We start from the raw sequence: 26,545 nt of genomic DNA on the forward strand, positions 1-26,545 counted from the left end.
CTGCACATCACCAGCAAAGGAAAATATCAAAACCAAAAATTAGAAGTAGTTTTGCTGAATGTGTTCTGCACCAACATAAAGGTACGAGCTTTCATAAGGAAAAGCTCAGGTGGCTGAGTTGTGAGTTGAACTATCTGCCTTTTCATGTAACGTCATCTTTTTAAATTGAGTAACCACACTCACATGCCATTGTGAGAAGGGAGAAACAGCTCACCTTACACCACAATCTGAACAATGCCACTGAAACAGAGAAGTCTGCCCTCAGTCCATCCCTTTCAGCCACACCCACTTCCTTCTCCTACCCCAGTCAACAAACAATCTGTTCTCCCTTTCTATAATTTTAAGACTTTGTCTTCAAGATTAAATTTGCCAAGAAATGAATTTCAGGGTGACTGAAGTATCAAAATCAAAACCTGCAGTCAGTCTACAGGTGAGGAGGCTGTCAGGTTTATAGTAATTTTAAACAGCTGGAAGCTATCATGTTAAAAAGAAAGGCACCTGGACACCAACTACAGGGTGTTACTATAAAGATGGAAATTGAATTTACACAATGTGAAGCTCAGACTTAGTACAGTGTTTTGAGCTGATTAAGTTCAAAGTGCAAATGACAATGGTTAAGAACCATGTGGAAAATATTAAAAAAGGCCAATGCTAGGAAGTCTCCAGTAAGACACCTTAGTAGCAGCAGATAGCAACAATACAAAGTCAGATGACTCAGTTAACCATCACTGGCATTTACTTTGTTAAAGAAAAAGAAAACCTCCATTTAATTAAACCACTAAGAAGTAGCCTTGGTCCCCAAAGCTAGTTAAAGCCCAGGAGAACAGCCACCTGCCACCTGCCAGGATCAGGGTCTTCACATGCTCCTGGGACATTCTGTGTCCTCCAAGTGTCCACACACATGGTAAACAAAATGCCTAACATTTTCTACTTTCCCTAAGATGTATTTGTCAGTAATGGTCAAAGGGGCACCTTTCCACCACACCACTCCTCATGCTCCACCATTGTTACTAACAGCTATGAATCTAAGCCTCTGCAAAGTGTTTCCATAACTCAGTTTCCCCACATGACTATTTTACACTACTTTATTTGCAACAAAATAAATGGCATAAGTTGAGGAAAAACTACAATTGCTTAAATCAATATAAAATTTTTTGGTCAAAGAAACTGAGGGCAAAAATACCCAAAAGAACAATGGTAAAACTTGCATTTGAGACAAATTTAAAAACCATGTTTGTCTTTCTCCCCCACTTTCCTACCCACCTGAAGATGTCTTATAACATCAGCACACTAATCTTAATGAATACAGGCAGAAGGAAAAATATGGAAAAAACAAGTCAATTTTATACTTGTCTCCAAACACACAAAATTCAAAATGCTGCATGACCAACTCTATAGTATCTCTTTTCAATACTAGACAACCTCGTCCAGGCAGCTGGGTCTGATGCCTTGCCTGGACACTCAGGCAGGGGACATCAGAGTCACAGGAAAGCATGACTACTGCATGATTCACCTGTGGCATCTCAGAAAGTCGAAGGTAAGGAGGGAGAAAGCAGTGGAGGGTACCAGAGGCTGAAGAGGGGACAGGTAAAGAAGAGAGTTTCCTTTACACAGGAAAAACAGTCCTGTGATCTGCACAGCATAGCAACCACAGTTAATAACATACATTTCAAATCAATAATCAAGTGGATTTTAAATCTCACTACAAAAAATGACAATGATGGGAAGTGATGGACATGTTAATTAGGGCTTGATTTTTCCACAATGTACACATGTATGGAAACATCACATTGTATAAAAAGATATATAAATATTATGTATTGATTTAAAAATATGCATTTTTAACACATTCTGTGATGATGCTACTGCTATCAGTAAGCAGACCACAATTTGAAAATTACTACTATAAATTTTCCAGATAGTCAAGATTTCTGTTGGGTTTTTCTTAAGAGTTGCTGGGAACTCTCCAGAAAACAAGTTTGAGAGACTAATAAGCTAAGTATGTTATGCTTAAATTGCTATACTCCTGTTCAAAATAGGTTTTCAAGTAATTTCATTGTAGAGTAGTACATTTGCAGCTTAGAATTCCACACTCCCTTTTTCCTGTTTTACAAAAATAATACCCAGGTGTGCTCCAGGAGAGGAAGGGGTGGATCTAGCCTAGCTTCTAACAAACAGGTACAGGGGCTATTTTACAGCAGTCTCTAGGAAAAAAGTCATCTGTTCCAAGTTTCACGCCAGGGACTAATATGACAAAGGAAAATCTTGATATGTTCAAATTAAATAGATCTAAGCCTCAGTCTCAAAAACTTCTAGAACTGTTTTATGCATGGCTCCCAAAACTTTTAGGTAAAGAGAAGCTGAAATAACATTTGCAGAGTCACAAAATGCCTATTTTAGTAAGTTTCCCACCTTCTCCTTATCAAACCTTTTATTATAGCATGTAAATTACTAAGAGTAACAAAATTATCTCAGTATCATTTTTACTTTTAATCTTCATCAGCACTGAAATATCCAAAGGAGGGCAGTAAATGGTAAAACAATGTAGATGAACAGTAAATTCATCTCTAAAAAGATGGGCAAATGACCATACAGACAAGTCAGAACCAGCATTTTCATTTTACAGTAAACATCTATTGAACAATGCAAGTCACTGAAAATAGAGATGTTGTCATGGCCTCCACCCTCATGAGGCTTTAATCACTGTCTTATGGAGAAGTCCAAGGGTGATCCCAGTAGTGCAGAGCACTAGGAGAAAACCCAAGCTTCTGTGACACAGGCATGACCTACCTGGGCTGCAGAGAAGGTATTAAGAGGCTGACCAAGAAACTGACATCCATTAAGGTCAGATGCCAAGGACAGAGTGAGCTGAACAGACAGGGAGGAGGGAGGTGTGAAGGCAGAGGAAAAGTGCACCATGTGTCCTTAAAGAACACAGTACACAGGCATGAATAGCAAGAAAGGAACCTAGGATGGAAGGCAGGACAGTCTTTGCAGAGCTCCAGCAAGACTGGGGAACAGGAGGGTGACTGAATCCTACCTGTATCCTACAGCACAGAGAACCCAAGGGTGACCAACAGGAGGGAGGCAACCACCTCCTGTAGTGCTCGCTGAAAGCTGGAGGCTGGGACCAGGTAGTGGGTAGGGCACACACCCAATGCTTTCCAGTAGTGGATTCTGACTTCAGAACACTTTTCTGGTCAAAACAGCTCTCCTTTACACATGACTGACACACAGGTCACTTAATCTATGAGGGTCTCAGTTTCATTACATGTGCATGACTAAAATATTCCCTCAGTAGCCTGGAAAGTCACCATAGGAATCAAAACACATTGACCTAAATATTTGCACATCTTACTTATACCCTGCTTTTCATTCACTAAAACTCTTAGCTACATTTTAACTCCTAACTAAAGAGGACCATTTGATTCTATGTTAATCTTTGTGATTTTTTTTAATGCCAGCATATCTGGCATAACGAGCAGTAAAGAACATCTACATTTGAACTAATAGGGAGAATTTGGCAAGGTTGGAAAAAAGCAACTGCCTTCTTAGCATAGAACAACTGTAACAATGCAACTTCCAAAGACATGATAAAAATGGCCACCTAGAAATACATCGATGAGAAGATGTGAAGAAAACGTAAAGATTATTAAATAATAATATGCTTCAGAGCCTAATTATGTCAATCTTTCCAGGATGGTATCAATGGAATTTCAATAAGTATCCAGTGGGTTTGTCACAGTATCAGACAAGTTAATCCTAAAACATATCATCTAGAATCACAAAAATATAATTTTGAATGAACATAATAAGTTGTTGCAAAGGGAAATGCTAGTATTATATAGCATTCTAAAGCATACAACATAATAGTGTATGTTGTCATCGATTCACACATATAACAGTACAAAATATGCACAAGAATGATAAAAATCAAATTCAGAGTAGTGGTCAGAGAAACAAGGACAAGGGTTTCATTTGTGTGTAGACTGTTATCAAACAGGGTGGTAAATACAAAGGAGTTTATAAATTATTCCCTATTTTTAAATACTTTTTATATACTTTTTTAAAAACAATATTTTTAATACCTTTTATCTGAAAAATCACATTATTAAATGATTTGGCTCATTAATTTCCAAACACCAATCCAATGACTATGCCAGCAATACCTGAAGTACTTGTAAAAACAGATTACCAACTATCTCAGGGTCAGGAATTCTAGGAGGGGAACCCTCTGATTCTACATTCATCTTTAGGAACCATTCCTGAACATTAGCTATTAACATTTATTCCATCACCAAAACTGGCCCCAATCTGACAATGAGATACTTAAATGCTTCAATATCAAATCTCTTTTGATTGACCCAATTGTCCAGAACATGGATTCTAACTTGAGGGCAAAACTATAAAAAGAGAGTCAGAGCTTCTCCAGGATGCTGGCCCACCCACACCCCACAGAGACTCCACACCCATCTACCAATGCATTCAGAAACTGGTACAGCCATCTTGGATTATCCCCAAAGCATAAGCCACCATCTTTAGGTGGGGAAGCTCACATCCTGAGACACCTGATGGAGACTATAAGCTCACTGTCAGGTGAGGTATTGGAAACTTGCAGGGTCACCATAAGCCTATAGGAGGGAAACTGCAATACCTGAGATCTGAACTGCTAGAGGGAAGGAACATGAACAACATGAAGAAACAAGGGAAGAAAGTACCCTAAATGAACCAAGATGCTATATTAATAGAATCCAATGATATCATGGTAGAAGAAATGTCAGAAAAAGGAGTTCAGAATGTACATAATTAAAATGATCTGTAAAGCAAAGGATGAGATAAGAGAGCAAATTCAGGCTCCAATACACAGATAAAAGAGCAAATGTAGGAAGCAAAAGATCATTTCAACAAAGAGATAGAAATTATGAAGAAAAAAAAAACCTTTACAGAAGGAAACAATAAACCAAATTAAAAACTCAATAGAAATCATCACCAACAGACTAGATCACTTTGAAGAAGAACCTCAGAAAATGAATACAAAATATTTAATCTTGAAAATAAAGTTGACCAAACAGAGACAATGGTAAGAAATAATGAAGAGAACCTCCAAGAATTATGGACTATCATAAAACTTCCAAATTTAAAAATTTTTGGAATTGAGGAAGGCATAGAGATACAAACCAAAGGAATGAATATCCTATTCAATAAAATAATATCAGAAAATTTACAAAAACTGAAGAATGAAATGAAAAATCATACACAAGAAGCTTACAGAACACCAAATGTACAAAATTACAACAGATCTGCACCAAGATACATTATAATGAAAATGCCTAACATCCAAAATAAAGATAGAATTTTAAAGGCTGCAAGAGAAATGCACCAGTTTACATATAGGAGGAAACCAATACAGATAACAGCAGATTGTTCAGGCAAGACCCTAAAAGCTAAAAGGACCCAGAAACAACATAAATCAAGGTCTAAAAGAACATGGATATCAACCAAGAATCTTTTACCCAGAAAAACTAAACTTCAAATTTAATGACAAAATAAAATCCTTCCATGATAAACAAAAGTTAAAAGAATTTATAAATAAAAAGCCTGTACTCAGAACATTCTCAGCAAAATATTTCATGAGGTGGAAATGAAGAACAACAATGTAAGTCAGCAAAGGGAGGAACTACCCTAAAGGAAATGCTAATCAAAGGAGAAACCAAGCTGAGTTCAAAACCAAAAATAAGCCAAAATGGCCAGGAATATAAATCATCTCAATTATAACCCTGAATATTAATGGCCTAAACTCAATAATCAAAAGACACAGACTGAAGATTGTATTAAAAAAAGACTTGGCAATATGCCACCCTCAAGAGACTCATCACATAGGAAAAGACATCTGCAGACAAAAGGTTAAAAAGGATGGGGGAAAATATAGCAGAGTTGTCTATCCTTGTATCAGATAAGGTAAATGTCATGTCAAAGTTAGTCAGAGGGATAAATTTCTTACTGCTTAAGGGAAATTTAAACCAGCAAGACATAACAATCATAAATATTTATTCCCCAAACAATGGAGTATCAACATACATCAAACAAATCCTTCTCAATTCCAGGAACCAAAGAGACCACAACACAATGATAATAGGTGACTTTAACACATCACTCTCACCACTGGATATATCTTCCAAAGACTGGTTAAGGAAACCATAGAACTCAATAACACAATCAATAATTTAGACTTAGCAGACATATATAGAATGTTCCAACCAATGAGTGAAAATACTTTCTTCTCAGCAGTGTATAGATCCTTCTCTAAAATAGACCATATATTATAGTACAAAGCAGCCCTTAGTAAATGATAAAAAACAAACATACTACCTTGTATTCTATCAGATCATAATGGAAAGAAATTAGAAATCAATGATATAATGAAAAAAGAAACTACTCCAATAAGTGGAGACTAAATAATATGCTACTGAATGAAGCATAGATAATATAAGTCATCAGGGAGGAGATAAAAGATTCTTAGAAGTAAACAAGAACAACAATACAACATATCAAAATCTCTAAGACACTATGAAACCAGTACAAAGTGGAAAATTCTTTGCATGGAGCACATTCAATAAAAGAATAAAAAGTCAACAAATAAATGACCTAACATTACATCTCAAAGCCCTAGAAAAAGAAAACAAAAACACCAAAAGTAGTATAAGACAGGAAATGATTAAAATCAGAGCTGAAATCAATGAAACTGAAACAAAGAAACAATTCAAAAAATTGAGAAAACCAAAGTAGGTTCTTTGAAAAAGTAAACAAAATTGATATAAACCCTTAGCCACACTAATGAGAGAAAACTCAAATTACTAAAATTCGAGATGAAAAAGGAAATATCATGACAGACACCACTGAAATGCATCATAGAATTAGAAGCTATTTTGAAAATCTGTATTCCAACAGAATAGAAAATCTCAAAGACATCAACAAATTTCTAGAGACACATGATCCTCCCAAACTCAGGAGGACAGACACAATTTCAGTGGATCAATTTCAAGCAATGCAATAGAAGAAGTCAGCAAAAGCCTATGAACCAAGAAAAGTATGGGGCCAGATGATTCTCAGCTGAATTTTACAAGAACTTCAAAGAAGAAATAATATCAATATTCCTCAAAGTATTCCATGGAATAGAAAAGCAGGAAACCCTTCCAAATTCATTCTATGAAGCTTGTATCACCCTGATACCAAAACCAGACAAAGTCCCATCAAGAAAAGAAAACTTCAGAAAAATATCCCTGATGAACATAGATGCAAAAACCCTTAACAAAACTCTGGCAAATTGCATACAAAAACATATTAAGAAGATAGTGTACCATGACCAACTATGGTTGATCTGGGGATGCAAGGTTGGATCAACACCCAGAAATCAATAAATGTAATTCATTACATCAATAGACTTAAAATTAAGAATCATATGATTATTTCATTAGGTGCAGAAAAAGACTGTAGTAAAATACAGCAACCCTTATCCTCAAAAATCTAGAAAAGATAAGGACAGTAGGAACATACCTCAACATTGTAAAGGGGATGTATGCTAAGCCCGTGGCCAACATCATTTTAAATGGAGAAAAACTGAAAGCATTCCCTCTAAAAACCAAAATGACAGGGATTCCCTCTTTCACCATTTCTATTCAAAACTGTCTTTGAAACACTAGCAAGTCAGACAGACCAAAGAAATTAAAAGGATATAAATAGGAAAATAAGAACACAAACTATCACTATTTGCTGATGGCATGATTCTATATTTAGAGGATCCAAAACACCCCACCAGAAAACTTCTAGAATAATGAATTCAGCACAGTAGTAGGATATAAAATCAACATGCATAAATCTAATGCATTTCTATTCAAAAGTGATGAATCCTCTGAAAGAGAAATTAGGAAAACTACTCCATTCACAATAGCCGTAAACAAAATAAAATAATTTGGAATCAGTCTAACAAATGAGGTGAGAGATGTCTATAATAAAAATTACAGAACTCTAAAGAAAGAAATTAAAGAACACCTTAAAAGATGGAAAGATTTCCTATGTTCTCGGATAGACAGAATTAACATTGTCAAAATGGCCATCCTACCAAAAGTGCTATACAGATTCAATTGAATTTCATTTAAAATGCCAATGATGTACCTCATTGAAATAGAGAAAGCAATCATGAAATTCACCTGGAAAAATAAGAGACCCAGAATAAAAAACAGTCCTCAGCAGGAAGAGTGATGCAGGAGGTATCACAATACACAAACTGTAATATAGAGCAATAGTAACAAAAACAGCATGTTATTGGCACCAAAACAGAGAGGCAGACCAATGGTACAGAATAGAAGACACAGAGACAAACCCACATAAATACAATTATCTCATACTAGACAAAGGTGCCAAAAACTTACAATGAAGAAAAGATAGACTCTTCAACAAATAGTGTGGAAATCCCTATGCAGTAAAATCAAATTAAACCCCTCTCTCTCACCCTGCAGAAAACTCAACTCAAAATGGATCAAGGACCTAGGTATTAGACTGGAGACCTTTCACCAAATAGAAGAAACAGTAGGCCCAAATCTTCTTCATGTTGGCTTAGGAACAGACTTCCTTAACAAGACCCCCAGAGCACAAGAAATGAAAGCAAGAATCACTAAATGGGATTGATTCAAAGTAACAGGCTTTTTCTCAGGAAAGAAACAATTAATAATGTCAAGAGAGGAAATCTTTTTCCACACACACTTCAGACAGAGCACTAATCTCCAAAATTTATAAAGAGCTTAAAAAGCATTATACCAAAAATACAAAGAACCCAATCAGTAAATGGGCTAAGGAACTGTCGGGCACTTCACAGAAGATATATAAATAATAAACAAATATATGAAAGAGTGTCCAACCTCTCTATCAATCAGTTAAATGCAAATCAAAAACACCCTCATAGTTCATCTTATTTCAATTAGAATGATTATTACCATGAACATAAGCAGTGATAAGTGTTGGTGTGGATGTGGGTAAAAAGGCACACTCATCCATGCTGATGGAGTTGCAAATTGGTGCAGCTACTCTAGAAAGCAGTACATAGATTCCTCAGAAAATCTGGAATGGACCCACCATTTGACACAGTTATCCCACTCCTAGGTTAATACCCAAAGTACTTAAAATCAGCATACTACAGTAATGCAGCCACATCAATGTTTACAGAAGCTCAAATCACAGTAGCCAGATTATGGAACCAATCTAGATGTCCTTCAATGGATGAATGCATAAAGAAACTGTGGTATATATACACAATGGAATATTACCATAAAGAAGAATAAAATCACGGCATTTGCAGGTAAATGGATGGAGTTGGAGAATATTATGCAAAGTGATATAAGCCAATCCCAAAAATCCAAAGGCCAAATATTTTCTCTGAGAAGTGGATATTGATATATAATGGGGCTTGGGGTAGGATGTGATGTAAGAGAAGAGTAGATAAACTTTGGATTTTGTAGGGGGAAATGAGAGTAGTGGAGGGTGTGGGAGAAGGGAAAGATAGCAGAATGGGACCAACAATATTACCCTATGAATATGTATGATTACCTGAATGGTGTGAATATACATAGTGTACAACCAGAGAAATGAAAATTTGTACCCCATTTGTGTACAATTAATCAAAATACAGTCTGGAAATTTTTTTTAAAAAATTAAAAAATAAAATAAAACTATAAAGATAGTCATCTGTCCATAGGAGACTGGTGCCAGGATTCTCCTCAGATTCTAAAATCTGTGGATGCTCAAGTCCCTTATATAAAATGGTGTAGGACTTGCATATAACTTACATAGATCCTCCTCCACACTGTAAATCATCTCTGAATCTCTTATAAATCCTAATACAATGCAAATGCTACGCAGATAGTTGTTATACTCTACTGTTTAGAGAATAATGGAAAGAAAATTATCTAAATGTGTTCAGTAGAGATGTATTTTTTTCTGAATATTTTCAATCCCCAGCAGGTTCTACATATAATTGCAGAATCCTCAGGTATGGAAGGTCAGCTGTATATTCTTTACCTCCAAAAAGAAACACACATATAAAAACTAGGAATATCTTACAATAGTAACAAATGATGTCACAGCCTAATTCCTTCATATCCTCCACTAGAGACGATGATAAATGCTACTCTCATGGACAAAGTGGTAGGTCCCAACTGCCACCATGATGTACTTCCCCTGTGTACATCAATGGCAAGAAATAGCATATTATTTCCTAGTTTTCTCCTCTTGTTATATATTTCATAGCTAAATTTGTCTACAGAAATGTATAGAACAAAGTGAAACAAAAAATAATTCCAGAAATGCAACATTTAATAAAAATTAGTGGTACTGGTACTGCAGTGACAATTGTCACAACCTGTTTCCAACAGAGCTGATTAAAGAATTCTAAGCTGTTAAAATGTATGGAACAGTGATGGGTTGCTATGGTTTGGATTTGGAATGCACCCCAAAGGCCACATGTTAAATGCTGTTCCCAAGTGGCATTACTGGCAGATGGTGGGACCTTTAAAAGGTGGGCCTACTGAAGTTCTTCCAGTCCTTGAGGGCATGCCCTTGAGGGGCAGAGTGGAAACCCAGCTTCCGTACACAAGAGCAGCTTTGATCTGCCATGCATGCCACAACATGATGCACTGCCTCGCCACAGGCCCAAAAGCAAGGAATCCAACTGATCATGAACTGAAACTTCTTAAACTATGAACCAAACAGACCTTCTCTCCTTACAAGTTGATCATGTCAGGTGTTTGTTTCAGTGAGAGAGCCAGTGAACTAACACTCGGGCTCACATTGTCTTTCTCTGACACAAACACATGCACACAAGTTGCCTCGATACTTTGGAATGACAACCAAAGACAGAAATTCTGTTGTTTCTAAGACTATGAATCTGTTGCTTGGCACATAAAGTGATCAACACAGAAAGACACACTCACCAGGGCTTTGGTAGGGATTGATGCAGACTTCCTTCTACTTGAAGCCAAAAGGAAACTTGCAGCACACCATAGGCTTCCACTCATGGTGGCTCTGAAGATCTGGCCAGCACCACATATGGCAGCAAATGATATGAGGCAGTGCCATCCAGTTGGAGACCTGCAGCCTGCTGTCCAGCAGGCGAGGGCTGGTGACACAGTGACTGGGCTGCCTGGGGCAGCTCAGGGACTTCTCCAGCTCCTCCAAGGCTCCCTTCTTCTTCTTCAGTTTTTTCACCAACGCAGCAAAAGTCTTCTCTGACCGTTTTTTCTTCTATGTCACACTGTTTCCATGCAAGAAATCTCTTCACGGCTGGACTTGTGAAGGAAAACAAACTCGTCACACTCATAATGACGGTGCTGGATATACACTCCTGGATGTGGTGAAATACAGGGTTCTCCCCATGTAAAGGGGCAGCAAAGGAGATCACAGTTTATTTACATGGGACTCTCTGTAGCTTCTTAGTTAGCAGTCATGATGTGTAGAAATCACTATTCCTGCTGTTCTAAAACATAATCCAAAGTCAGCACCTAGGAAAGAAAAAAAAGGGGAAAATGTTTAGAATCACACAACCATAATTAATTTAATTACTATGTGACAGGTGATTATTTTAAGTACTTTTATGTACAGAAGGTACCTGGCTTACAGTGATTCAGCTTTACAACTTTTCTACTATGCAATGGTTTTACTGGAATGGTGCGCCATTCTAACTCAGGGGGCATCTGTCCCAGTTTGCCAAGGACTGAATGGCATTCCCCCGAAATTCACATACTAAAGCCCCAGCCCCTGGTGGGACTCTGAGGAAGTATTTATGGGAAAATAAAGTCATAACATTGGCACCCTACCCCAACAGGATTGATGGTCTTATAAGAGGAAGAAGGATATCCCCAACACCTGTGCCCAAGAACTGCAGAAGAGCTTTGTTAGCAAAGAGCAAGAAGGGAGCCATCTGTAAGCCAGGTAGACAGCCTTCCCCAGAAGACTGTCCAGACCCTCCATCCTGGACTTTCCAGCCTCCAGAAATGAGAGAAAATACATTTCTTTTTAAACCTCCCAGTTTAAGGTATAGAGACCAATGAAGAACTATATACAATATTTAATCCTTTTAACAATCCTTTGAGATAGGCAATGGAACTGCTGCCATTTTAAAGATTAGTAAACTAAGGCAGTTTAAAAGTAGTGTGTCAATTTATTTATGTAAGCATTGGGATAGAAACAAATAACACCTTAGTATAATAAGTCCAAATCCTCAATTGATACTATGATGTCTCTACTGAGATTCATTTGTAACCCCTAAAAATATACATACCTCAATCAGTAAAAACTGAACTCAATAGAAAGCAGTAGAAGTACATCAATCTTAACACCTCTTATTTATTTCTTAAGCTAAAAGACAAGGTAATTACACTTCTGCTATATAAACTTAGCCTGTTAGGCTGCTTTTCAGTAAACAAGTCTGTCTACAGGCAACAGGGCAAGTGATGTAGGACATTAATCCTTGCTTTCACACTGACATGAAATGACACTGCAATGAAAAAGAATGAAGCACACACCAACATGCTACACCAAAGTCTTCAGTCAAATTGTCTCACTGAACTTTCCATCTAAGCTGCTCCAGATGAAGACAGAATAGTTGAGGTAGGTTAAGAGACTCACTTTGGCTAAGATGGGGTAGCAGCTAGTACCAGACTCACCTTTTCCCAAAACACCACCAAATCAGAAAACAAAATGTCCAGCTTTTTAAAGGCATCACAGAACAACTAAGAAAAAATTTAAAATTTAAGAAAATTTTAAAAATTTAAAGAGCTAAGATCCTAGAGAGAAGAAATAAGCAAAGAAGTGAGCTAAATACCTTCTCTACTTTTCCTCTCCAGGCATTTGCCAAAGCCTGTTAGAGAGCTAGCAGAGAAGCAGAAAGCATCTATGAACAAGTGAAGAAACTAAGCAGGGCCCACAACAGCCAAGTAATGCTGAGAAGATTAAAAATCCTGTGGGTGAGTGTCCACCAGGAAAGAGGAGTCCTGGTAAATACTCTTGCTTCCAGCAGAGTCTCCTGCAGGTGAAGGCTCAGTGCAAAACCAAAACAGAACAGGAGCAGTCTGCACAGCACCAGAAGCCCAGAATGATCCTCATCCATGACTGGTTCAAGGTGATGAACGTTATCCTCTAACAGCTGGACAAAGAATTGCAATACACCCTCCTGAGGGAGAAGACATCATCTTCAGCCTCTACAACATTTTATTCACAGTGTACAGCATCAACTTAAAGCTACCCAGGCATCCAGGAGGCAGGTACAAATGATCAAAACAAACAGAAAAGAAACTGACCTGGGAGGTCAACAAACAAATTTCAGACAGTAGAACTGCCAAATACAGACTCTAAAATATCAACAGATATTGCCAAGGAAATAGAAGATAAGAGTGAGGATTTTAGTAGAGAACTCCAATTCATAAAAAATGAATCAATTAAAAATTTTAGAACTGAAAAATAATCAGTGAAGACTTTAAACATGAAGACTTAAGGTTAGTTACCAATGAAAAAAGGATTAGTGATCTGAGAGATCAATAAAAAATGTCTTGAGTTTAAGAGGAAAAATAAGAAAATAAAGATACATAATGGACGTATTAAAAAGGTCTAGTTCTCCAAGGGTTTTCCAAAATTGATAGTAGACTCTTGTCATAGATGCATGAAACAAAAATACAAATCCATATGTTTCAATGTGTCATCTCACAGTAAAATACCTAAAAATCTAAGATAAAACTCTTTAAAAAGACATTATATTTCAAATAAGGTTGACAGCTATCATTTCAACAGAAACAATGGAAATAAGAAGATAATGAAATGACATCTTTAGCATGGCAAGTGTAAATAAATAGTAGGTGACTTAAAAGAGGCTTCCAGCAGACTAGACTAAAAGAAACACAGAAGTTCTTTTAGCAGAAGGAAAAAGAATTCAGAAAGAAGTAAGGAACTACTGAAAAGAAAGAGGAGCTCCAGAAGGATAAATAAAGGTGAAGTCTAAAGGAATACTGATTTCACAACAATAATATAAATATTTTTTGTTATTTAAAATATATTTAGAATTAAAATGCAAAAAAGCAAAACAAACAAGAAAGCAAAATGAGTTAAGAAAAGTCAGTGCTCTAAGCTTCTTGTATCATCAGAGTATGGTAAAACATTATTTTTTACTGCCACTAAATGTTATAAATTCATGTCATAATACAGGAACAACTAAAATAATAAGCTAAACCACAAGGTAACAGTAGAAACAAAAACATATAATTTTAAAAAATACTGTGATTGTTAGATATGCTGGTACAATTTCAGCAATTCATGAGGCTGAGGGAGAATCACAGATTAGAGACCAGCCTCAGCAACTTAACATGGCCCTAAGCAACTCAGACTCTGCCTCAAAATAAAAAATAAGAAGGGCCAGGATACTACATTGATGCAGCCATATCCATTTTTATAGCAGCTCAATTCACAATAGGTAAGCTATGGAGACCCAGGTGCCCTCCAATAGATAAAGGAATAAAGAAAATGTGATATATATATATATATATATATATATATATATATATATATATACACACACACATTACACACACACACAATGGAGTATTATCCAGTCATTAAGAAGAATGACTTTATGATGTTTGTCAGATAATGGATCTGGAAGCTACTGTGGGCCCCTTCTGGAAGGAGGCCTATGTGGCATTCTCTCAGGAGACAGACATGCCAAACAGGCCACTTGGGGACTAGGGTTCCACCCTGCCCCTGGAAGGAGGCCTACATGGCATGCACCTCTCAGGCTACTCGGGGACTTGGGTCCCATCATCCTTTTCCTGTGTTCTGTGAACGAAATATTCATCTGTGGACTGTAAGACAACTCCTCTGTGGTCTGAGAAACTGTCAACTTCTGTGTTCACATGGTTGTGCTTTACCTTCTGTTACCAATATATAATTTACCAAAAAATAGACTAGTAACTGCTTATGCAAGGCTTAGTCTTTAAGATATGTGGCTCACTTGACTTCAAACATATAAAACACAATGTTATATGCAGTAAAGATAGAAGCAGCTTTCTATGTGGTAAGTGTTCCATCTCTCCTGAATAAAGTTCTTCTCCTCAGATCTTCACATATGAGTCATTCACTGAGTCCCTCATAGTTGCTAGCATCAGCTGTACGTCCCCTCCATAGTTGCAGACTCTGTGCAACAGACTATCATGCTAAGTCAAATTAGTCAGTCCCAAAAAGCCAAAGGCCCAATGTTTTTGCTGATTTGTAGAAGCTAATGTAAAACAAGGAGGGGAGAGAACAGAACAGTTTAAGTAGAGGAGAATGAAGGAATGGGAAGGAGGATAGGGAAGGAAAGGCAGTGGACTGCATCTGACCTAACTTTACTAAGTACATATATGAATACACCACAGTGGATCTCACCACTGTGTACATCAAAAAGAATGGGGTCCTAATTAGAATAAGACATATTCCATGCATGTATAATTATGTCAAAATGGATTCTACTGTCATGTGTAATCATAAAAAAACAAAAGAAGGGAAGGCTGTAGTTGTGGCTCAGTGGTAGAGCACTTGCTTAATGTGGAAGGCACTAGGTTCAATTCTCAGTGCTGCATATAAATAAATGAATAAAATAAAGGTCCATGATCAACTAGGAAAAAATTTTTAAAAATACAAAATATAAAAATGTGGGAGCTAGGGATGTGGTTCGGTGGCAAAGTGTCTCCAGGTTCAATCCCCAGTACCAAAAATAAATAATAATAATAATAATAATCCAAGCATATAAGAGAAAAAGGAAAAAATAATAGATGATAAATAGAAAATAATACAATTTAGGTCCAATTTCCAAAGTATCAATAATTACTTAAATGCAAACAGACTAAACTACAGCAACTAAAAGGTGGAACTGGGTGGGGAACACCACTTCATGGTGCTGTGCTTACAAGAGACACAGATTAAACATAAGGACACAGGAAGCTTAATGGCCAAAGGATGGAAAAAGTTACACAGTGTATATTCTAACCAAAAAGCTGGCACAGCAAGTTATCCATTCAGAGAAAATAAAACTTTAAGGCTTCTCACCCAAGATTGAAAGGGGGAGGGTATGACATTTCATATGTTAAGGGTTGACCCACCACATAGTCTTCTCAACCTCCAATTTATATGCAAGTAATAATGGCCTCCATAAACATAAAGAAAAACCTGAAAGATTCAAAATAACAAACAAGCCCACAATCCAGGAGGGAGATTAAAATATTAACTGAGAGAACAAGCAAACAAAAATTGATACATATAGAATAGACACATGATTGAAAACTTGATCAACTTCAAGTACATAGATCAGAGTTAGGGTTTAGATATCAGATGTCCCCCACAAAAACTGATGTGTGAGACAATGCAAGAAAGTTTAGAGGTGAAATGACTGGGTAATGAGAGCTTTGACCAAATTAGTGCATTAATCTGCTGATAGAAATTAATTTGGTGGTAACTATTGGCAGGCAGGTTGTGGCTGGAGGGGGTGGGTACCTGGGGATGCACCTCCGAGGTATATTCTGTCCTTGGTGAGCAAGCTTTGTCCCTCTCTGCCTCCTGGCTGTCATTTTCTGAGCTGCTTTCCTTCTCCACACCTTTCTACCATTATGTTCTGCATCAACTTGGGCTTGAGATGGGCTGACAGATCTGACTCCATGAGAATGTTATAGGCCAGACTGTAAGGGAAATGACTAAACAGACTCCATTTTGCTCTGAGACTCCATGTTATGTAGGAAATAAGCTTCTCCCATGGGAACACCCTGCTCTGCACCCATCATCAGTTACTTGGTGTGACATGTTAAATAATACACAATGGTAACTCCTATGTAGTAAAGAATTGCTCTCTTTTGATTCCTATTGCTCCTAAACAATGTACCATGTGAACAGTGATTGTGTGGATGTTAGCAACCATTCTTTAGTTTGTACCTAGGTAAGTGTCATTTTGACCCACTTCCTCCTCTGTCAATGATCTCATGATGTTAATGTGTAATTTCAAGTCATAGCAACAGATACTTATGATTAATGTGAATTTTGGTATCAGAAACCCTACAACCCTGTGGTCGGGGCTGTTCTCCTAATAGCCATTATTTGGGGCATTGTGTGAGACAGTCAGCTGGCCAGCTTAATAAAGACTCTCAAATTTGAACTTCTCAGTGGTGATCAGTCTGTTCTTAAGTTGCACCCAATAACAGGCTCAAAGCAATATAATTAGCCATCTATGAACTGAGGTTTCTGAAACCCTGAGCCCAAATAAGCTTTTCCTCTTCTAAAATTGTTTTTGTCAGGTCTTTTGGTAACAGTGATAATAAAGTTGACTAAAACAATCACTGTACCCCACAACTGTAGAATATAAAATATTTTCAAATACATACAGAATACTTTCTCAATCTGACCACATATCAAGCAAATCTCAACATGCATCAAAGAAGTAAAATCATTTATTTACTAAGATTCTTTTTATTTATTTTATTTTATTTATTTATTTTTTATTTTTTTGGTATCAGGAATTGAACCCAGGGACACTTAACAACTGAGGCACATCCCCATCCTTTTTTATATTTTATTTACAGATAGAGTCTTACCAAGTTGCTTAGGGGCTCCCTAAGTTGCTAAGACTTGTCTTTCAACTCACAATCCTCCTTCCTCAGGCTCCCAAGTTACTGGGATTACAGGTGTGCACCACCGCACCAGGTTCTTTAATCTTAATTTAAGAAATCAACAAAATATTATCATTGAAAACAACCACACTTTTTAACCTATGAGTCAAGAAAGAAATTACAGTGGAGACAAAACATTTTTAACTGAATGAGTATAAAAATGACACATCAAAAATTGTGCGATGTGAATTGAGCTGTTTATTAGAGGTAAATTACAGCTTAAATGTATACATCAGGGAAAAAAAAAACTTTTCAGTATTCTATGTATCTACCAAAAAGGGGATAAAGGAATACTATAACAAACCTAAAAAGTAGAAGGAAATGAGAACAGAAAATTTTCTTTTAAAACAGACTACAAAATACCTGTTAAAATCAAAGTTGGTTCTTTGAAAATACTACTAAAATTGGATAACTCCTTAGCTAGACTAATGAATAAAAGAGAAGGCACAGATTACCAATTAACAGGAATAAAATGGCAGAAATCATTACTGAGTTCCAAATTTAACAGGATGATTATGAACAACTATAAACTGCATAATTGTGTAAGCTTGAAACCCTGTGTCTGTTACAGGGTGACAATCTACACATCTACCTTCCTCACTGGAGAAGGTGACTGAGGGACTCTTCCAATTCCTCTTTCTTTAGAGTCTGGAAGTGTACCTGGCACAAAGCAGATTCTCAATAAATGTCTAATGAACTATTTTAGCTCTCTAAAGAACTAAGAAAGTAAAATGTGAAGGCTCAACTTTATTCAGTAGATTACAGGAGGCAAGTTTTCTATTTTTTAAAAAAAGAGCTTTACCAAATTTATGAATTATTCTGAGGCTGGTATTGTTGCTTTTAACAGGAAAGAGAAAAAATCAGGATACTATCAAAAGTCACACTTGGTCAAAGGGTACGTACTGGTATGGTAATTTACTTTTTACTAGATTGGTTTTGCACAAGAAACAGAAAGAAATCTTCTCTTCAGACACCAGTAACAATTCATAAAGAAACTATATTTCTTCCTGTACAGTACCTCTTCTTTTACGCCCCAAACAGCTTTTCAAATAGAGGGGGTAAATTATCAAAATCACTTAGGGCAATGTCCAATTCTGATGGGAGGTTGTTATTATATGAGGGGAGTCTACTGGGGGTGATGTAATAAGAACCAATATTTCAGACCCTTGTTTTAAGTATTCTAATTGACAATCACAAAGCTGGGTTAACTGCCTTCCAGATAGAGACAAAGAGATCTAACATCCTAAAGGGGCTAACTAATGATTCAGTGGAAGAGCCAATGTGTGAATAGCCAACTCCCACAAAGCAAACTGCTAACTTGCCTGACAACTCCAAAGCACTGTACTGAGATGTTTTATCAGGCCATCTCTAGGACCTTGGCCAGAAGTCCTTATTAGTACCAAGGTCAACCATGGGTACAGAAACAGAAAAAAGGTCCATGTACTCTGCATTTGTACACTGCTCACCATAATACAGTGTGATAAACATTGTAAAACAAGTAAAAATAATGATGAGGTCTGCATGTTTGTGCCCCAATCCCCACGATGTCTATGCTGAAATTCTAACTTCTGAGGTGATAGTCTTGGAGGTGGGGTCTCTGGGAGGGCTTAGGTTATGAAAGAAGAGTCCTCTTAGATGGGACGAATGCCCTTACAAAAGACCCCAGAGATGTCTCCGCTCTTCCCCTTGGTGAGGTTGCAATGGGAAGAGGCCATCTGCCTAGAAGGAAGAAAGGGTGCCTCACCAGACACTCACTCTGCCAGAGCCTTGCTCTTGGACTTCCACCTCAAGAACTGCAAGAAGTTCTGTTGTTTGTGAGCCACCCAGTCTATGTATTTTGTTACAGCAGTCCACATGGACTAAGGCAAATTTCATACAGTGCAGAAAAGAAAAGAGCAATTAATTCTAGGAAGTTTTTCCAAAGGGGAAATATCTGGTAGGCCTTAAGGGATGAGTAGAATTTTGCAAAAATGACAAAACTCACAGAGTGAGCACCCATTCCACCATGGACATGGTTTCATACCTCACATCTACTGACTTCTTTGGTCTCACCAATAAATTCTGAATTAAAGGCTGCTGTTATCCCTGTTTTATAGGTAAATAAAGTGAAATATTAAAAAGTTAAATATCTCGTTCAAAGTTACATACAGAGTTGTAAGTGGCAGAGCCAATATCTGAATCTATTTTGCCTGACTCTAGAACCTGGGGTTTTAAACCACCTTTCTAACTCACTACATTCCACCAAACAGGTGATAACAATGACAGGCTTAGTCTGGGTGGAGATGATACAAAGCTAATATGAAGGACAGGGACATGACTGGAAAAAGGTCTGTGATGTGTCTTTCCTGTGGACAAATTGAGGTCTTAAAACATTGTACAAATGTGATTCAATCTACACTTCAGGAAGACATGTAAGGTAATCTTTCAATACAGGGAGAGTTCTCCACACAAGAAGGAAAATTTAAAAAATTAAAATGTTCACCTCACAAAACTAGACATGCCAGCTTGACAGTAAATAACTGAATGCCATTTGCAACATTTAAAGTGTAAAGATCATACACCTGCATATAAACCTGTATATAAATGTGCACAGACAAAACAAAATATAGACTGATGACTGATTTTTACCTACTAGATTTAAGCATGTTTTATAAACAAATCAAACATGTAACCTACCTTGCATAAGGGACTCAAATGAATCCATGATACTATGACCTTGGCAAGATAGCCAATATTTTCTGTCCCTTTTTATACTTCCTACCTTAGTTTGTCAATAGTGAAGTGGCCATGTCAGTCTAAAGTGCCAAATAAATACGTGAGTCAGTAAACAGAGACTTTCTTCCCTCTTGTCCAAATATAAACACTTCACACGGATGGAAAAGAAAGCACCCATCCAGCAAAGAACCACCACCTCCCCACCACCACAGCCTTGAAAAATATAAGAAACTTTGTTTCAGAAGAAATTTACTCTAAAGAAATACTATAAAGTGAAAAGGGAATAATGTTTCACACAATGATTTTCATGAGAGAATGATTTACAATACAAGAAAAGAGAAATTGTAACAATCAGAAAATAGCTGTCAACTATGTGAATCCACTCAAAGGAATACTATGGAACCCTTAAAATTATGTTCACAAAAACTACATAATAATTTTGAAAAGGGTTTGGGGTGTAGCTCAGCAGTGAAGTGCTGGCCTGGCATGTAAGAGACCCTGGCCTCCATCCCTAGCACCATACACACACAAAGTCCTTTGTAGCCAAGCTTGGGAGTGTACACCTGTAATCTCCACAACACAGGAGGCTGAGGTAGAAGAATCACAAGTTTGAAGCCAGCCTCAGCAATCAAGTGAGACCTTCTCCTCCCTCTCAAAATAAACAAAAATAAAAGGACTAGGTGTATAGCTCAGTAGTAAAGCACCCATGGAGTTCAATACCCTGTACCAAAAAATTAATATAAATAACTTGGAAAAAAACTTAAGCAAAATATAAAATGGAATATATGACATGAACAACTATGTAAATATACTAAAATAACAGTGGCTGAGTCTGGAAGATCAGTTCTCTCTATTTTTCTAAACTTTTCCAAGTTTTTTAGTGAAAAATTATAATTCTTTTTTTAAGTCCTTCTATGCCAACATTTGGTAATGATAAAACACACACACAAAGCAATTCATGAGCTAAAGCCACATATGCACTCTACTCAGAAGTCAGATTGACTTCCCCTGTGCTCCACTTCTGGAAGTAATAATAATGCAGTTTAAGGCTGGGTTCTAATTCAGAAGCCTTTCCCATGGAGTCTCACCCAAGAGGAGGATTTCTATTAGGCCTGCTAGAAGACGTCCTTATAATACCTAGAAGATGTCCTTATAATGCTCCTCCTTAGATATGGTATTCCTTATTGTTCAAAAGAAAAAAAAATCAAGGAATTTTTAAATACTTCAAAGAGCTGTGTAACCAGCTTCATATTTAAAGAACATCTAATTAGCCATGGCATTCTCTTCACCATGGACTCATCAAATAAAGAAGCATGTAATTATCCAGCTGTGCACTCTCTACCCTCCACACCTTACAGATCCTAGTTTTCCACAGGGAGTTATAAAGGAAAAATTTTCTAGCTTGTGTCTGAAGGTACAGCCCATGGGATCTGTACTTGTGGATTCAACCAACAGTAAATAGAAAAGAAAGAAAAAATTGTACATGAATTCAACATATATATGTTCCCTAAACAATGCAACTATTTGCACAGCACTTACATTGAACGAGGTATTACAGAGATGATTTAAAGCATAGGGAATGAGGAACATGGGTTACATGCAAAACCTAGGCCATTTTATATGAGGAACTCAGGCATGCATATTTTGGTATCCTTGGAGATCCTGGATCAAACCACACACAGATGCCAGGGGATGACTGAAGTTTTAAGATAAAAATGACAGGAGAGGAAGGCAAAAAATGGCCAACACTCTATCAGCTTCAGCGAGAGGCTGTTTTATGATTCTTGCACTAGCATGAAAACAAGGCAACTAGACAGAATGAATGAGTCCATTAAATATTGAGGATACAATTATTCAATAAGATAAAACATGGATCCAAAATATGACTAGGGAACACAAACCAGATTTCTATCTTATAAAAAAGGCAACTGACCAAAGATGAGTGGCCTACAGTCACTGAGGCAAGGGGCTCACATTTCCCCTCACTTCTTCTTTGGATCACTACTCTGACTTAAGTAAGGATAAAATATCATGGCATAAAGATCAAAAAATTAAGAAACAAAAACACATGTTATCAATTAATTTGCTTTGAAACTGTTTAACAGCTGGATAAGTTATTCAAGAAAAAAAGAGAACTTCATACTAACTCAATAAACCAATTGTACACATATGCCCACGCTTATGCCCAGGGCGCTACCTTCTTAAACAGATAGACTGAAAAAGCAAGACCTGAGCTCCTACAGCATATGCACAAGGGGCCTTCACAGTGCTAATGAGCCAACTATTGAATATTGTAGTTCAGTGTTTTTACAACATAAAACTATTCTGCTGTATGCTCACTAGATGCCATGGAGATGTAAAACATCTCGGAGGTAGGAGGTAAGTTACACAAAGTGATCAGGGATGATATTAATTAGCACTGAGGAAAGGTATATGTCATCTAGTCTAGCATCCAATTTTAGACAGGGTTCAAGGACTGATGAAGTTAATTCCTGCCTCCTAAGATACTTAAATTAAAACATCAGAAAGGGTCAAAGGGAAACATACCAAGGGACCTGGAATGCAACTTCCATTACTGCTTGGTTTCACTTACATACTGAAGTCAGTTGTGTAATTCTAACAAAAGCAGAATTGTAAAAACAGATTATGATTCCCAAGGTTTTTTCCAGAAATATCCTAAAATTCCTGACACTCACAGAATCCACAGACTAACAGAAGACTAGACTAGAATGGGGATTCTAACAGGACTGCATCCTGTACCCAGCAGTGGAACATGTGACCCAATTCTGGGTGCATGGGATAATGGATGGGGGTGTACTCTTTCATTAAGCAGTATAGCTACATGATCAAAAACTTCACTTAACAAAAGAGAAAAAAGAAAGTTTCCTTCCCATTCAGGTCCCCTTTCTGCAAAAAATACAAATGTCCATTGAAATTTTTAATGCATAAATTTCTAAGAAAAAATCTTCTGTTTTATTCAAGTATCTCCAAGAGTAATTTGCTCATGATTATTTTCTAGTATACAAATCTGCACTTGGAAAAATAAAATGTCTAGAAATCAATATATAACCACTGGGGGGAGAGGACATTAATATCAGCCAGATATCACCCTATGTGACAATCAATGACACCCAGTTTTCAACATACCAAAAATTGGAGTGGACTAACAATTGTTCACTTGACTACCTCCAAAGCAGCCCTCTTCCTGAGCTGGAAGAGTTCCCTCGAGCTAATAGTTAAAAGAAGAAAGTTTCTCCCCTGCTTTCAGAGAACTAATCCTTCAGATATAGGTAAGCACTGTCCACAGAACCAGGTGGACCTGTACCATAAATCATGGCTGTTGGTGTCTTCAATGTCAAGTTCAGTCCACTTGTATCCCATCGTATCTGTCACTTCCCTACAGTGACAGACTTACCAATCAGAACTGAACACAACAATGCACTGCTATGCAAAGGCCTGAAAATCCAAGTTCTCCTCTTGTATGGATTCAACAGCTAAGACACCAACTATAACTGAAAATATTATCTAAATGCTTACTACCAACATAAAGATGTACAGAATGAAGAGGAGAATGATATCATCCCTACCACCACCATGCTCACAGAAATAATGTGTGCGTGAGAGGCATGGGGAAACATCTAACTGGGTGTCCTGTGGTAAGATCACAGCAGTATGACTGGGCTGCTCATCTATGGAAGAACACATGTTCAAGCACAATGGCCAACAGCCTGTGCCATTTCCTTTACTACCATTGCATCCCATGCATCCCAGCTTCATGTTGCTCACCTTGCAATGGGAATCTAAATGAGTTCAATTAACTAATCAACCAGTCACACTATGAGATATGAAAAATGGAATGGATATTCCCAAGAAGCATCAGCAAAAATCAGTCGCTGCTTTGGAATGCATTATCCTTTAACCAAGAAATCTTTTAACTACTTCTATTTTTCTTAGAATGATAATAAAGCTACTATGTAGACTGAGAAGACAGTAAATTTGACAGAACTTCCTGTTGGAAATTCAAAACTTGTGGAAAATATGTAAGTGGATGACAACTAACCTTAATAGTTTTCTCATATTATGAAAATCTTTAACATGTGATTCACTCTATACTCCTCTTAGAATTTGCAGTATCAGCAAGAAACAGGCCTTTTTAGAGAGTATCTGAAACATTCCAGCTTGAGAAGACACTTTTGTCACTCTTGCCACTAATTTTGAAGGGAAAGAGTCTTGTGCAGATGGCTCTATGGGAAACATCACCAGGGCCACTGCCAGTCCCCATCAATCTTGAACACAGCTCAAGTATTCAAAAAGAATGAAAATCCCCGCATCCTCCCTACCATCACCACCATGCAGGCACTTGATCTGTGCCACCTCTCTCCATCCTGATGAGACTCCTATGAGCACTACTTTAGAGATGACAAAAGTGAGGGTCAGATACCCTAAGGATTGTGCCTAGGCCCTCCCACCACCCCTCCCTCCTAGCAAACTCCTCCTTTCCTGATGATAAAGCTGAACGACCCACAAGCAAAGATTCACTTCTAGTTTTGTTTTCATCCCTCTATGCTTCCCTTTCCAACTCATTTTTGTCTTTTTGTTTTTGTTTTGTCATTTTCCTTCATGACACCTTCCCACTTTCCTAGAACATGTAAAAACCAAGAATGTACCAGGGCAGCAATGACAAAATTAAATTCATTTTCATCTAAAGAGCTTAGAATAAACTTAAGTTATAATTCGACAGGAGGAAATTGAACCTCAGCTTCACATCAACAGCTCATGCCTGTGTTGAACTCTTAATATCCTTTCATGACGAGGAGTCTGTGGAATGTTGAAATTAAACTCTTTTTAAGAAATTCAATTTCTTTACATTCTCATGGATTATTTTGAAGCCCTTTATGGAAAACAATCAAAATTATACAAAAAATTAGTGGCTCATTTTTCCCTTCAGGTAATACTTATCAAATATTCCATTTCAATAAAGTAAAACACTGCAGTATCCACTGCAATGCCTGGTGTAGAGCCATAAGTCACAGTGTTCCTGGGACTCTGGAGGACTGGGGTTGAGGGGTAAGGAGTACATAGAGAGAAAGTGAACATGTAAGCTATGGCAGCCACATGGTCAGCTATCCACCTGTCTCCAGACCACTTCTCCAGCCACCACCCCAGCTCTGTTGGCTTTAGCATCATGAGGAAACCAGCTAGCTTCACAGGCCCCTACCTACCAATTGTCAATAGTGAGGCCCCTCCTCCTACCCACTTACCCCCAGTATGGCAGTCAGAACCTTTCCTGGGCTCTGCTGGGCAAACATGGCTCTATTCCATACTCTCCCTCTCCTCTCTCTGTAACCTCAGCAGCTTTGTGTAGCTGCACTTCTAGACTCAGAATAAAAGAAGTACTGGCTGCTTCCAGGGAAAAGAGGAACATGTCAAAGACCAGAGCTGTTCTCTCTTCTCAAAGAGAAAAGAGGGAGAAAAAGTCAGCCTGGCTCTTAAATAACATGTCTGAGCACCTAGGACAGGCTCCTCTCTCTCAAGAGCTCCTGTGAGAAGAAGACCTGAATGGCTCATACTAAGAGCACTCACAGGCACCAGAGCACATTTCCGGGCATGTTTTTAAAAACATCAAAATGGAAACATGCAAGCTGTGAGCAACTAATGTAGCGTAGTCCCAGGGGGACTTTTTAAAAGCTTCCCAATATAACTCTGGAAGAGGGTCCCCTCAGGGTGAGGGACTGTTCATAAGGCTCTGACATGCAGATGTGGGCAGCACTGTGCTCCACTTGGTACCAACACCAGGATCAGAACATTCTGCCCATACCCTCATGGGACTCGGTCCAGAGTTAGTGCAATAGCTGGAATCCAGGTGTCCCAATAGAAGCCAGACTAGACAAGCAGGTTTGTACTGTTCCTCAGAGTTACAAGATCCTACATTTACATTCTGTATCCCAACTTTATCAAGCTGTATACGTGATACACTATGAATACAAGTATAAACATACAGACACTCAAAAACTTGCTGAGAATGAACTAAGGAAGAAAAGCAGGCAGGAAGAGAAAGTTCTACCAATTACATCATACTTCTTTCCCAATCCCCTGATCGGGAG

General features: G+C 37.6%; 1 pseudogene; it reads right to left on the bottom strand.

The window, feature by feature from the left end:
* The window catches only part of LOC124973059 (mothers against decapentaplegic homolog 1-like), a 33,881-nt pseudogene extending 22,513 nt beyond the window's left edge, over positions 1-11,368 (bottom strand).
* Between the last annotated feature and the right edge of the window lie 15,177 nt (positions 11,369-26,545).

Source organism: Sciurus carolinensis (genome assembly GCF_902686445.1).
Source record: "Sciurus carolinensis chromosome 14 unlocalized genomic scaffold, mSciCar1.2 SUPER_4_x, whole genome shotgun sequence".
Lineage (NCBI taxonomy): Eukaryota > Metazoa > Chordata > Mammalia > Rodentia > Sciuridae > Sciurus > Sciurus carolinensis.